The sequence below is a fragment of the Dreissena polymorpha genome, chromosome 10, assembly GCF_020536995.1.
Source record: "Dreissena polymorpha isolate Duluth1 chromosome 10, UMN_Dpol_1.0, whole genome shotgun sequence".
In the NCBI taxonomy this organism is placed as follows: domain Eukaryota; kingdom Metazoa; phylum Mollusca; class Bivalvia; order Myida; family Dreissenidae; genus Dreissena; species Dreissena polymorpha.
In genome coordinates this window covers 41,788,172-41,804,899 of record NC_068364.1, presented here as the reverse complement: position 1 = coordinate 41,804,899, position 16,728 = coordinate 41,788,172, and the positions used below count along the sequence as shown (strand labels likewise).

The 16,728-nt window shown below is 35.7% G+C and overlaps 1 pseudogene; it reads left to right on the top strand.

Annotated features, from left to right (window-relative positions):
- Window positions 1–4,167, top strand: part of LOC127849072 (dynein axonemal heavy chain 2-like) — a 31,374-nt pseudogene extending 27,207 nt beyond the window's left edge.
- Window positions 4,168–16,728: the final 12,561 nt, after the last annotated feature.

Genomic DNA, 16,728 nt, shown 5'->3' with positions numbered 1-16,728 from the left:
ATAAAAACCATCAATCCTCTGATTTATTATCTTGGCCTTACCAACTTAGCTTAACAATCTCACATAGGGGAAATAAGTAACATGAAATGGTAAAATCATTGTTTTCTGGTTAATAAATTTTGGCACATATTCATTATGTTTTTTTTGCAACATCAATTTTAACCAGGTTTTCTGAAGGAAAAAACTGGTTATTAGATTGGCGAACACGGGCGGGCTGGCTGGCTGGCTGGCGGGCGGGCCGAACAAGCTTGTCCGGGCCATAACTATGTCGTTCATTGTCATATTTTTAACCAGGTTTTCCGAAGGAAAAACTGGTTATTAGATTGGTGAATGCGGGCGGGCTGGCTGGCTGGCGGGCTGGCGGAACAAGCTTGTCCGGGCCATAACTATGTCGTTCATTGTCAGATTTTAAAATCATTTGGCACATTTGTTCACCATCATTGGACGGTGTGTCGCGCAAAATAATTACGTCGATATCTTTAAGGTCAAGGTCACACTTTGAGTTCAAAGGTCAAAAATTGCCATAAATTAGCTTGTCCTGGCCATAACTATGTCATTCATTGTGAGATTTTAAAATCATTTGGCACATTTGTTCACCATCATGGGACGGTGTGTCGCACAAAAGAATCACGTCAATATCTCCAATGTCAAGGTCGCCACGACTAAAAATAGATTTAAAAAAAAAAAAAAACTTACAAAGGGGGTTAATTTTTTTTGTTCATTTCAAAAGTTCATTTTGAGTTTTCTCCCTTTATCATATTTTTTTTTCACAATGAAAACCTGGTTTTGTGACAATTTTGTCCCTTGTAAAATCATTTGGCACATTTGTTCACCATCATTGGACGGTGTGTCGCGCGAAATAATTACGTCGATATCTCCACGGTCAAGGTCACACTTTGAGTTCAAAGGTCAAAATTGGCAATAAATGAGCTTGTCTGGGCCATAACTATGTCATTCATTGTGAGATTTTACAATTATTTGGCACATTTGTTCACCATCATGGGACGGTGTGTCGCACGAAAGAATCACGTCAATATCTCCAATGTCAAGGTCACCACAACTTAAAATAGATTTATTTTGAAACAAACTTACAAAGGGGGTTAATTTTGTTTGTTCATTTCAAAAGTTCAGTTTGAGTTGTCTCCCTTAATCAGATTTTTTTTTCACAATGAAAACCTGGTTTTGTGACAATTTTGTCCTTTGTTTCTTTTGAATTCAATACCCAATGGTTAGTTTATTTAAAAAGTATTTATTTAAGCTCGATTGCATTGAAAAGCTCTTGAGTTCATTATCTGGGTACAACCAGTACTTGATGTCTTTGGAGGATAAAAAAAATGCTCCCACGGTGGGGATCAAACCCGTTGCCTCCCTGTTTGCTAGAGGAACACCATACCCACTTTGCAACGTTGGTAACCCAAAGGTTAGGACAAACACACACAAACACCAACAAACTTATTTTTGTTTCTACAGGATGGTGTTTACATCAAGGGGTTGTTCCTGCAAGGCGCTGGGTGGGACAAGAAGAATCAGTGTCTGATAGAGGCTACACCCATGCAGCTTGTCTGTCAGATCCCCACGATACACTTCAAGCCAGTCGAGAACAAGAAGAAGGTCACCAAAGGTGGGCATCCTGCCTAGTCATTTTTAGCTCATCTATTTTTTTTTTTTTAAATGAGCTATTGTCATCACCTTGGCGTCGGCGTTGGCGTCCGGTTAAGTTTTGCGTTTAGGTCAATTTGACAGAATTATGTGCCCTTTTTATACTTAGAAAATTGAAAATTTTGGTTAACTTTTGCGTTTAGGTCCATTTTTCTCAGAAAGTATCAATGCTATTGCATTCAAACTTGGTACACTTACTTACTATCATGAGGGGAATGGGCAGGCAAAGTAAGATAACTCTGGCGTGCATTTTGACAGAATTATGTGCCCTTTTTATACTTGGAAAATTGAACATTTTGGTTAAGTTTTGTGTTTAGGTCCATTTTATTCCGTAAGTATCAAAGCTATTGCTTTCATACTTGCAACACTTACTAACTATCATAAGGGGACTGTGCAGGCAAAGTAATGTAACTCTGACTGGCATTTTGACAGAATTATGGGCCCTTTTTATACTTAACCCGCCCTTTTTATACTTAGAAAATTGAAAATTTGGTTAAGTTTTGTGTTTAGGTCCACTTTATTCCTACAGTATCAAAGCTATTGCTTTCATACTTGCAACACTTATAAACTATCATAAGGGGACTGTGCTGGCAAAGTTATGTAACTCTGACCGGCATTTGGACGGAATTATGGGCCCTTTATACTTAGAAAATTGAAAATTTGGTTAAGTTTTGTGTTTTGGTCCACTTTACCCCTAAAGTATCATAGATATTGCTTTCATACTTGGAACACTCGCAAACTATCATAAGGGTACAGTAAAAGGACAAGTTGCATAACTCTGGTTGTCATTTTTACGGAATTATGGTCCTTTTTTGACTTAGTAACTTTGAATATATGGTTCAATTTTGTGTTTCGATCCACTTTACTTCTTAATTATCAAGGCTATTGCTTTCAAACTTCAAATACTTTCATGCTATCATGAGGTTACTGTACCTGGCAAGTTGAATTTTACCTTGACCTTTGAATGACCTTGAATCTCAAGGTCAAAATATTAAATTTTGCTAAAATTGCCATTACTTCTTTATTTATGATTAGATTTGATTGATACTTTGACCAAACTACTCTTACCTGACATATCACAATAGACTCCACCCAAACCATCCCCCGTGCCCCCCCCCCCAAAGATCATCTCACAAATGACCACCACACCCTCACACTATACCCCCCCCCACCCCACCACACCCACCCCCCCCCAAATAATTTTTTTTTGAAATGGTTAAAAACACAAATATTTATTTTTATTATTTTATGTTTGAAATACCGTCCAACCATCGCACCCAGGAATCCCCCCCACCCCCCTCTCTCCCCACCCGAATCCCCCCTCTCCCCACCCGAATCCCCCCTCTCCCCACCCGAATCTCCCCCTCTCCCCACCCGAATCCCCCCCTAAATATTTTTTATTTTTTTTTAAGATCATCTCACAAATGACCACCACACCCTCACACTATACCCTCCCACACACCTCACCCCCCCCCCCTTCCAAATTTCTTTTTTTTTTGAAACGGTTAAAAAACACAAATATTTTTTTTTATTATTTTAAGTTTGAAATACCGTCCAACCATCGCACCCAAGAATCTCCCCGCCCCCCCCCCCCCCCCCGATTTATTTAATTTTTCTTTTTTTTTTCTTATTTTTGGAAAATAATGTAATAAATGTCCACACACCCACACTATACACCCCTCTTCACTCCACCCCTCCCTCCTTTGTGACTGAAAATGAGAGTCCCTTCACCTATAAAAAGAAAATACATGAGCGGTCTGCGCCCGCAAGGCGGTGCTCTTGTTTATTATGATTTAGTTCTCAGTTTTGTATCCAGTAGGGATAATAGTAAATTGACACAGAACAAGTTTCACTCTTTCTTGATATATTTCGCCTTAATCGACTTTTTCAATGCTTTTAGTAACTATATATAGAAACCTATGAGAACAACTTTTGTACTCTGCAGGCTACAAATCAGTAAATCAAAAAGAATGCGCTAAAAACCTGTGAGAACAACTTTTGTACTCTGCAGGCTACAAATCAGTAAATCAAAATTAATGCCCTAGGCTTGTTAAGCGATAAATTGATGGCAAAAAAATAATCTGATTTAAACACAAAATAGTGAAAACATTAAAAAAAAAACTATCCAGCACTTCTTGAGGGTTTTTGGTTAAAGTCACGATACTTCAATAGGTGGACTGATAAAAAACGGGCTACTAGCAGGCATAAAATCGTAAATCTTTTAGCGATAAAAGGTGTGATAAAAAATCATTGATACTAATCATATTTTACTGACACCTCTAATTCCAGGAATCTACACATGCCCATGCTACTATTTCCCCAACCGCACGGTAAGTATGGGTAGACCCTCGTTCATTGTTGCCACGGAATTGAAGAGCGGAGATAAGTCCCCTGACCATTGGGCAAAGAGGGGAACCGCTCTGCTGATGAGTCTTGACTACTAGAACCTGCAGACTTTTATTTTCACGTGTGGTCTTTTGATTCCACCTGTGGACTTTTACTTCACCCAAGGACGTTTGATCCACCTGTGGACTTTTACTTCACCTGTGGACTTTTGTTCGTTTGCTGACAAAGAATTAGCCATTGAATTGTAATTAACAAAGTTTCCTCGCAGACCTTGATTCTATCTGTGGATTGTGAATATGTGTGCTGATTTTTAATCAAACTGTTATATTTGTGAGCTCTCAGCTCTGTGTGTGTACTTGAAGCTGTGAAAATATTACATTTCTGAAAGGAATTAAAATGGGGTATAATAATTAAACTGCAGACTTTGAATTCAGTTATGGAGTTTTTGGATCATTGTTGAAACTGTGAAACTATGAAACTTATACCTTTGTGCCATCTAATACCAAGCAGACTTTTTGAAGTGGCATTCTGTATATAACATGCACATTTTCAATGACAGTATCCGGGAGAAGGTTTACAAATGTAACATGAACATCTGTATAATATTTTAATTAAACATTGAACAATGATTTAACTTTTATAATTTGAAGATGTGCATTTCGGCTCTGTGCATCACATTATGGAGTAATATGTAGAAATCAAATCAAATTAATATTTGGACTAAAATTATGAATGAAATAGTTGTGGATTATGTTTTGATGTTTTATTGAAAATAGTTGACCATAGTTTGTTATTGATTTGTGTTGCTTTATATTCTGGTTTGTAAATTGGTTTTTGATGTTGGTGTTGATTGAACTACGATTCATCAAGTTGTCTGTCTGTTTTTGTGAACATAATTTGACCTATAAAGTCATTGATCAACAGCGCATTCTAATGGAAATGTTAGCATTGCATACAATTTTAAGTCTTTTTCTTCTTTTATTTTGCAAAGATTTTATTCAGTGTTATTCAGTGCATTTATTGAGCATGTTGCTTGAAGTTTTATTAACAAGTTTTCCAGCATCTGATAAATTATATGTTGATCTTGTACAATACTGTTTAAAGTTTCCATACAATAAGATGATATAACTTGACACAAACTAAGAGTAAATGTTTCCGTCCAACATAATATTCTATTTATTTACGTGCCAGATGTATTTATTAGTATGAAACTATACATATTGTTTTGTTTAAGAAATAAATAACATCAATATACTTGTTTTGTGTATTTTTTTATGCGTCATAAGGGTCAAACCCATTTTAGTCAGTTATTTACCCAATTATTAAACTTTTACATTTGTATTGATGAATATAATTTACAAGTTTCCTAAAATATGTCTAAAATGAATAGAAGCCATAAAGGCCCAGGGAAAGTCTATGTTTATTAACCCTTTCCAGGAAAGTTTTCCACTCAGAGGCAAAGTAAAAATGGCTATGTGCAAACAGCATAAAACTCGCAGTCTGTTCAGGTTTTATGCTGTTTGCTGCTCATCGGTATCTAAGGGTTTGAAATGAAGCCTTTAAAAGTTTAATGTAGGAATAAAGGTCTTTAATAAAATGTAACTTTCAAAGGGATTACAAATGTGTTAAAATACGCTTCAAGTGGAAAAGGGTTCAATAAAAACATTCATAAAGCCATATTTTGATGCACAATAACTATTTGACATCAGTAATGTTGCTAATATTTATGATTACATTAATTAATAATTATATACTTGGACATATTACAGATCAGCACTGATATCCATTAAGAAAGAACAGGACATGTTACTGATGTGGGCTGCATTCATAAAGTAATAACTAGTCATATATCAGATCTGGGTACTCAAAAGAGCTTCGATAAGCCTCTGGCTTTCGATGCCAAAATAAAAAGGTTTATACTCAATCCTGGTACATTTTTAGCTTGACTTTTCAAAAAAAAGGAGAGATGTACTACTCGCCCCGGCGTCGGCATCGGCGTTGGTTAAAGTTTTTTTATAAACTCAAGTAACTTAAACACTGTCAAAGATAATTAACTCAAACTTGGAATACTTCTTTATGGCAACAAGACAATTGTGTTGGTGCAGGTGCATAACTCTGTCAGCATTATTAGCTCGGCCTGTTTTTGGAGAAAACCTGAGGTATTGTCATAGCCTCCCCGACGTGTCCGCCGTCCGGGCGTCGTCCTTAAACCTTTACATTGGCTCTAAAATTAAAGTGCTTCCACCTACAACTTTGAAACTTCATATGTACATGCACCTTGATGAGTTCTACACGCCACACCCATGTTTGGGTCACTAGGTCAAAGGTCAAGGTCACTGTGACCTCTAATATAAAACTTTAACTTTGCCTCTAACATCACAGTGCTTCCACCTATAACTTTGAAACTTCATATTATACATGCACCTTGATGACGTCTACATGCCATACCCATTTTTGGGTCAAAGGTCAAGGTCACTGTGACCTCTTAAAAAATGAAATCTGACAAGGTTTCGCAGCCGAGCGTGGCACCCGTTATGCGGTGCTCTTGTTTTTAGAGTTATTCCCCTTTTTATACTTACAAGATTGAAAATTTTGTTATGTTTTGTGTTTAGGTCCATTTAATTCGTAAAGTATCAAAGCTATTGCTTTCATACTTGCAACACTTACTTACTATCATAAGGGGACTGTGCAGGCAAAGTTATGTAACTCTGACTGGCATTTTGACAGAATTATGGCCCCTTTTATACTTAGAAAATTGAAAATTTGGTTAAGTTTTGTGCTTTGGTCCATTATATACATACGGTTACAATCGGGGATTGTATGGGGTTTTTCCATATACATTTGCGCTCAGTCGACACGAACATCTTTATTTATGGCATTAAATAAGTAATGCAATCCTTATCCATGTGCGTTCTTATACTGCTTTAATTGCGACTTAATAAATTTTATTTTAATTAAAATCGCGATCCATGTAATGGAAATTAAACATGCAAGAGTAAGTGTAATATGTATTCAGTTGTGACGTAAAATGGTCCGTGAACAACCTTAGTTTGATGGTATACGCACGATGTAATCGTTGTCTATACGCAGATTAATAGACGTTCATAAGTTCCACAGCGCTTTTTAATACGTCTCAAGCCATGCGAAAATTGTATGGACGCAGATAAATATAATGTCATTAGTTATTTAATACAATTACTAGCGAATAAGCCACCTTAATATATCGACTCGATGCACATTGATAGGGTTCCTTTAGCTCTGTAATGCAAGTAAGACCGTATATATGCGCATTTGAATGTTAACTGGGTGCAGATCAACAGATACTCATCATTATTAAACCTGAATGTCGCAGAGTCCCGGTCAGCCCCGAACAAGCTACGGTTTATTCCGGTGAAGCCCCGGCAGAGCCCAGGTTGTCGCCGGTAATGCCCAGGTGAAGCCCCGGTAAAAGCCATCAGCGTTCCGACAAAGCCCCGGTCTACCGTAACTCCGCCGAGACTCACCGGGGCTATCCTGGCAACAGACCCCGGCAGAGCTACGGCAACGCCCCGGTTTAATCGCGGTCGTCGCCGGTAATGACCAGGCGGAGCCCCGGTGAATGCCGGTGGCGTCCCGGCAGAGCGCCGGTTTACCAATGAACCTGGCTATACCGGGACTCTGCCGGCATTCACCAGGGCTCCACATGGGCACCACCGGCGACAACCGGGGCTTGCTGTAGCTCTGCCGGGGTCTGTATGGGCCCCGGTGGAGCAACGGTGCCGTCCGGGTTGTTCCTGGTGCCGTCCCGGTTGTTCCCGGTGCCGCGCCGGTCGATGCCGGTTCTTCACGGTAACTACCGGTTCCTCCCGCAGGTATTAAGCATTTTAATACTTACCCGGTGGAGCGTGGAGCCCCAGTTGTCTCCGGTCGTCCCCGGTTCATCCCTGTCGTCCCCGGTTCATCCCGGTAGAGCCCCACCGGCATCATAGTGAGAGAGGGCCTTAAGACCGTATGCACGCATTTCAATGTACACAGATCAATAGGCAACAATCTCGTATAATCCAGAATTAAATCGTATAAGCACGATGTGAAAGTTATCTGGATACAGATTTATAGGTGCTCATTTGTTCCCCAACGCTATACCACGCGTATAAAACAGATCGTATAGAAGCATGTAAATAGAAGTAACACAATGCACTTTAAATCTGTATTCAGAACTCAATCTGTTGTGCACGTCTACATCTAACGCTTACATGCAAATAGAAGTTACACAATCTGCACTATAAATCTGTATTCAGAACTCAATCTTTTTTTTCTAACGCTATTATAAACCACAAATTATTGACGCAGACTAATAGGGTTTCATCATAATCTGCACTTAAAATCTGCATTACAAATTCTTATAGTGCCTATTGAGAGAAAAATGGGCTTAATGCAGGGACGACACTTTCCGCCTAAACTTGATTTTCGGTAAGGAGGGACTTCTTTGAAACTAAAAATACCATAAAAGCGGAAAGTGTCTTCCAAGATTAGCCTGTGCGGACTGCACAGGCTAATCTGGGAAGACACTTTACGCACATGCATTAAGCACAGTTTTCTCAGAACAAGGCTCATGTATAGGTACCGCTGCGTCTTCACGAAAACATCCATGGGCCGATCTGCCCCTTTGACCTTTCAGGTGAAAATGTTAATGTTGAGCCAAACAAGGTCAAATTTACCTCGGCTGCCCATTAGTATGGATGGAGGACAAATTGCATCTCTTGTTTTAATAAAATATGCTGAGATATTATTTTCACTTTCAATACTTTAGATTGAAAGATTACAAGTCTGCATCAGTATTAGATGTTTCATGAAAAACGCTCTTGGGATACAAAATGTTTTATAGAAAAACGAAATATAATATGGGAAATAACATTTTGTTTTTAAAAAAGCAAAACTGTTTGTGTTTATATCAGACGCGTTAGCTGCAGTCGTGACTTGGAACTGACCACAACGTTATGGCGTACCATTTGGGTAATTTATTATGAATAAATCTGAAGGAAAAACGGCTCAAGAGACGAGTGTTTGGTTGGCTGTTCAGAAAATTTGTACGTCAAAGTACAAACATGTACGTCTAAGTACAAATTGTATTTCGACGTACAAATATATACTTCAAAGTGTATTTCATATTTATAGGTCGAAGTACTAAAATTGTACTTCGACGTACATATTGTACGTCGAAGTACATTTCTCTTTTAACCTAGTAGGTCTTATTGACTTTCGACCCAAATGGTACGCCATATCAAACCAAACGTAACACAAGAAACGTCAGGCTCATATATAACAGATTCTTTGCTGTGCCAAACACATCTTTATCTTTGTATTGCGCTATATGTTGCTTAGCAACATTAAATACATGATACAACGTTCAAGTAATTTAATATGAACGACTAAGTGTTTGAATTACAGGTTAATTCGCTGATGGCTTATATGTAAAATGTGAAAGTGGCGTATCGGCAGGGAGTCGACTACAACATGTGCATTGTGCAATACAATAATGCCAGGGGCGTAGCCCGGCCATATTAACGGTTCCTCGAAGTATTAAGAATCGTAATGATTATTGAACATTTCACGGAGCGTATATTATCTCATCTAGAGTCCGTGAACATTTGTAACAGAAATACACTTAAGAAAAATAATGTTGTTTCTATACTTCAAAGTGCATTGTAGCTTTATCTTCAATATTTTTAGATTAAGTGTCCTAATTTATCTTTATGTGTGCGAACATAATTCCGTGATTACTTAAAGCATTCATATTCAAGGTAAAAAAAAGAGAATAGATATAGTTATTTTAGTTTTTTGTTTATTTTTATTGTATAGAACATAACAAAGCAGTATTGAAGAGCTTCAAATAATATATCACATTACACGTGTGCAAAACGCTATGTGTCGGGAAAAGTTAATCTTAAAATAATAAAAAAAATATCGGGAAAATTCGTTTTATGTAAACAGTGTCGCCAACATCTATAGTTTAGCTTTAGATAAGGCCTAGGTTTGCGATCAATGTATACATTTCATGACCGCCCGAATGTTAAGCTCTGCTGTGAAAAAATCTTAGTGTTATCTTAAGAATAGATAAGAATGTAAACGGCAGTTAAGTTCGAAGCAAATTTGTTTTCAATGTAACACAAGTCGCGCACTAGATTTTTCATATTATGTTTTTGGGATATAAGAACAAAAATGTGATGGATATCAACTAAGGGAATACCAACAAAATATAATGAAACCAAGAAAAATGATCTCACAATTTATGTCAACATGCTGTCTATGACATGATCAAAACAATGAAAATCATTAGTCTAATCAGCAGCTACCCTTCTGCTAATGAGACCATTTCGTGAGTTTTTGGAGAGCATGTTAGCTTCTGACCAAACTGTGGGATAGCGCAGGATGGTCTTTAGTTTCCATGGCCGCCCAAGACATAAGACCCAGTTTCGCACGGCGCGGCTCATGAGATAATATTACATGCAACGAACAAGACGTTTTTTTTCATAAAATTTATTCATCACATACCTTGGGGTGTTGAACGCCCCAAGTACCCGTTAAAAGAACCTTTAATTTATTGATACAATACATGGTGACATTGATAAACATTTTAAACTTTAACAATGAAATAAAGAAAATCAGTTATTTGATATGTATAATACAGTCTTTTTACTACGTCTGCACGTGTTAATATTATGATATTTTTATTGTTCCAGTCTTTTCACGTCTGCACGTATATCTGAGGAAATAATAATCAATTTTAACAAAGAAAACTGTCACCATCCTAAATGTAACGGGTCTTAATTAATTAATACTGTAAAGAGGTTTTATACTCATCAATATAAAAAATGTTAATAAATCAAATTACACTTCTTAAAGTGATATAATATCAATAACTGATATTGTAAAATACAACGAAAAAACAAAAAAGGTGTTTCCAGCGAACAACCCCAGGTCATACATGGGTACTACCCGTGATGGTCCGCCAGAAACGTACAAGAAAGTCTGCAGCTGCCCCGGATGATGGAGCTGAAGCACGTGAGAGCCTTCGGTACCACTCCTCACCCGCCCCAGCCCCACCATCCAGTTAGGCTTGACATAAGTGTGACGCATTAATAGGAAAATTCCGAAAATACCTCTTTACTTAAAGAAAGGTTTGTACAATGTACCTATGACCTACATGAGTGAAAATGGAGCAATGGTATGTCGTATATACATAGAGATGAAACATGAGTGATAATGAAATTCAATGAATGAAATGAGATGGCCCCAAGACCGGGTTACACGGTATATGAATTTATGATTGAAATGATTCATAGGAACTATGAGACTACATATGTATTTAAAACTGAACTTTTACCTTTAAAAGATTTACATTTATTAGACCACAAATGTAATGTATTTGAGAAATTAATATCAGTTTTATTAAAAATATCATCATCAGTTAAATCATAGCCAAATTTATATCCAAGTAATTTAACATTATATACCCATGATATACCAAATGGACGATCCGACCTGGTCTTCCATTTACATAAAAACATTCTCCAACTTTTTTATAATTTATTTTAGAACCTGAAACTTTCTGAATATCGGAAACATGACGAAAGAAATGAAACATAGTTTTGTCATCTGTAAAAACAGAAGTATTGTCATATGCATATAAAGACATTTTAACATGAAATGTACTACCCGGTGTATGTATTCCATTTATATTCTTATCATCTTGAATTAATTTAGCAAACGGTTCTAAACATAAAACATATAAAAGAAGCGATAAAGAGCAGCCCTGACGAACTGATCTAAATAAGGAAAAGGGGTCAGAAATATGACCATTGACAATAACGGACGACTTTATATCATTATATAGAACTTGAATCCATTTAATAAAAATATCAGAAAAACCAAATGCAGTAAGAGTAGTATATAAATAGGACCATGAGACCCTATCAAATGCCTTCTCCTGGTCGAGACAAATAAAACAAGCACTCATATTTTTTGATCAACATAATCTATTATATTTCTAATTAAATGAACATTATCAAAAATTGAACGACCTGGGATTGAACAGGTTTGTGAAATGCCAATTATTGATTCTAATACTTTGCCTAATCTATTTGCTAATATGTTAGATAAAAATTTTCTATATATGTTTAAAAGTGATGTAGGTCTATAATTTTTTGCTGATGTTTTATTATTTTTATCTTTACATAATTATGTTATATATGAAAGTTTTTGTGAATCTGACATGTAACCTTAATCAAAGCATGTATTGTATAAATGTAAAAACACAATATTCCCAAATAAATGAAAAAAATTCAAGTAAATAAAAGAAGTTAAACCATCACTACCTGAACTTTTACTATGATCCATATTTTTTTAGAGCTAGTTCAATTTCCTCTTATGATAAAGGGTTGTTTAACATATGTAGTGGGTGTTGGAGTGCGGGCACATCATTCAATCAAAGCCGTAGAGGTTTAATTGTATTTATTGACGCTGACCAATATAGCCATGACGAAAAAGACCTACAAAAAACAATGACAATATTTTACAAACAGAACAAAACAAACGTTACTACGAAATATGAATAAAATGAACTTCACATTAATTAAACTAATTCACACACATTTTATAATGCAATAATACACAATGTTCAATAAATGAAAACTGTTTAACTCACCGGGTTGAAATAAAACAACGACTATGGACTTGCGTCCATTAGACAGTCTTGGCAAATGCAAGCGTTGTCAGTAATTTCATAATGAAATCAACAGGTACGTTTGAATGACCAATGCACATCTTGCAACAGATCAATTCTAAATAACGATTTGACATGACCACAATTGCACGAGCTTTCATGGGTGAACGAACACTGGCGAGAGGACGAAATTTCCATAAAAGAAGTAAATGTATGTTATGTAAAGAGGGAGATAAGAAATTGACCTTACTACACATATTATTATCATCATTTGATATTTGAGGTAAATTATTTAAAAAAAAATATCATTTAATGATGTATCTACTTGTTCTTCTGTATACAATTCTTTATAAAAAGTTTTAAAAGAATTTAAAATGTCATTAGTAGATTTCTTATCAACTCCACCATCAATAATATGGTGTATAATTTTGTTATTACCATTTTCAAATTCCATGTTATGATAAAATGTACTTGAGTTTTCATTATTATTTAAAAAAATGTATTTTGCTTCTAATATCTGCACCTTTATATAAATTGTCTTGAAGTTTATTTAATTTATCTTTGATATCTAATTTTTCAGAAATATCAATACACTGTTTAGATTGTTTAACTAATTGTTTAATCTCATCAAAAGATTTTTTATTTTTAGATTTGCTATAATCAATACAAAATTCTTTAATTTGTATTTTTAAATTGTCCCACCACTCTAATGTTATATCTCTTGATTTACTTATAATTTTTAAATAAAATTCAAAAGCAGAGACAAAAAACGCACATTTAAAGCGTTCGCTAATATATACGGTCGCGTTCTTAAAAGGCGACGGTCGTGTTCAAAGGGCGACGGTCGTGTTCAAAGGGCGAGATATAACATAAAACGCGAGATATCGCATATAAAAGGGCGACTGTCGCACAAGGGCGATATTTCGTGTTAAATATATCGCGCGTCGCCGCGACTGTCGCGCAAAATATCTTGTGTCGCAGCGACGGTCGCGCATAATATCGTGTATCGTGTGTCGCAATGGATGAAAGAAGAGCGAGATTATGGATGGCACTATCCGGATTCCGTAATAAATTATAACACTGGCTGTAATGGCTATGCAAACATTTCTACAACCGTCTTAAAAACAACACGATTTGGATATTTAAAAATACATATCGGAAAAATTGGGATAATTTATAGGTATTTAAAAACATTTGGAAATTGATTAAACTGTGAAGGCTTATATTCTTAGCCATGAATCGAATTATGTTTTAAATAATACAGTTAATTAATTACTGTTAATTAAGCAATTAACGTGGCCATTTACCTGGCCTACTGAATCTATCAAGAATTATTGAATTATAAAGGTATTAAACAACACTTTCATTTGAGGTAACCTTTTTTTGACGTTTTTCTACCGCTTTCTTTTTATTATCAATTTAAAAATTTCATAATAATGTACCTTAACTATGTTCCATAATTGATGGGACTTTTGGAGGGCCAGTGCCAGGAGTGGTTAATTAGAAAGGTGGCATATGTCCTTACTATATGGTATGTTGATCCTTGCTGATGAAATAAAAATAATACAAGTATTACAATCTTTAAAAAAAATCATACCGGGTCATCGCTACGTTTCTGTCGGTTCGCTGCACATCCAATATATCCACAAGTCACCCCTACATTTTCGGTCCATATATTAATGAATCATATATATCTATCAAACATAAATGCAGTAACATTTTGGGAATTGGTAATACTCATTCATTTAGCTGGCAGCTGCTGATGATTCCGTTAGAATAAATCCGCATCTATTACTACGCACATTGTTCTGGTATGTGTCTAACAATTTCTCTTCGTAAATACAAGAGTGTAACAATATCCGCCAGTGAGACTATACTTTTATAATTATTGCTTGTTTGTTTGCCTGCTTTCTCAGAAACATTGAGGGAATTTCATGATAGGTTGAGGCTGGGCCAACTATTTGAGTGTTTGTTTTCTCGGTTAAATGAACGGATTTCCTAGAAGGTTGGGACCTGGCCAAGTACAGTAACATGTACATGGAGAAGAATTTAGACAAACATTGCTACATATCTGATCAATCTGATTGTGGTGGTGTGTTTCATAGAGACAACGGCGTGCTTCTTTTTTAATGGTATTTTTGGCGATTTAATGAATCTGTTTAGAATGCCAACATGCATATTGATATAATAAACATGTTTGTGTTTTATTACTCCGTTTTTACTCTACTTGCACCCCAATGACGATAGCTTAAAGTCGACATCTAATTGAGTGACATTGAGGGAAATATGATCATTAGAACACAAACACAGTTTTAATGATATACGTGCACATAAAACTAAGTCATAGGTCAAAATGTAATGTCAATATAGTGCCAATGTGATATAAACAACCATGCCATTTATTTTACCTCAATATCCATACAGTGTTGTTTTCACATTTGCTTAACTTTTTTTCATATCTTTTCCAAGAAATAATGAAACACATGATGTAACAAGAATATTTCGTGTATTGAATTAGTATTATCAATTTATAACATTGATATGATAACGTGTTTGATTACTTTGTAATGTGTTATATATTAATCTCTGTTTTTGTGAGATATGATTAAACAGAACATGGTTGTCTAGTCATTTAAAAGATTGATTTAAGCTTGCATTGTCATTAGCATTTGTTTTGAGAATGAATTGTATCTTGCTGTAATCCAATAGTAAACAACCTGTGTGAATTGTCGGCGTTGTTAAGGACTTTGTAACAGTCAGGCTTTTTTTAGGTTTATGTCTAACAAAGTGTGACCTCATTCAACCATTCATATATAATTGGTCGTTGGAAACAAGTGTTTCAAAGACTCGTTTAATCTAAAAAGTGCGAAAAACTTTTAAACTATGAAACTTAGTAAAAACAAAAACTTCTGCAATATGTTACATGCAGGACTGGTGCCTTTATTAGAAACAATTGCATTAACTAAACCGATAATTATTGATGTATTAAATTCCATTTTAATAGTAATTTTCTGTATGTATTGAGAAATTTGATTTTGCTTGAAGTCCTCATATATTTATGCAACAAAGTCACGCGACGAAAAGGATTATAGTATGCATTTTTCATTATTGCGTAACGTGTTCTTAATGAAAATACGTCGTCTGAAAAGAGTGTATGACTATTTCACGTACACGTGTAACTTTGAAGAATTATCGTAAGTTTCATGATCGTTTGTTCGCGGCTTTAGCGGATAAAAATGTGTTCCTATCCACGATTTATGACCAGTTATTATTTGAAGGGTATTGGAATGATTTTTGTGCGTTTATAAGCATTGTATACGATTTTCGTGTGATTCTTTTGTTGAAATTGATGACTTATGTTTAAGCAAACTGATTGTGTTTATATCAGACGCGTTAGCTGTAGTCGTGATTTGGAAATGACTTCGACGTAACACAAGGAAAGCCAAGCTCATGTTTAACAGATTCTGTGCTTTAAAGGGATCTTTTCACGCTTTGGTAAATTGACAAAATTGAAAAAAGTTGTTTCAGATTCGCAAATTTTCGTTTTAGTTATGATATTTGTGAGGAAACAGTAATACTGAACATTTACCATGGTCTAATATAGCCATTATATGCATCTTTTGACGATTTTAAAACCTAAAAATTATAAAGCGTTGCAACGCGAAACGATTGAATAATTTGGAGAGTTCTGTTTTTGCCGTTAAATTTTGTGAAACTACGAAGATTGCTTATATAAGGTATAAAATACTTCAAATATATGTACACGGCGGAATAGCTCAGTAGGCTAAATCGTTTTTACTTCAGGACTCTGGCAGGACTCCAGGGGTCACTGGTTCGAAACCTGGTCCGGGCAATGTTCTTTTCCTTTTTTTAATTTTATTCTTGATTTTTTACTGGAGCTTTTACGATCCAATGTTTACATTTATCGATATAAAGCATTTAATGAATAAGTTAAAAAATGCCAAAATGTGTGAAAAGGCCCCTTTAAGCCACACACATCCTGTTGAGCCTATACGTTAACC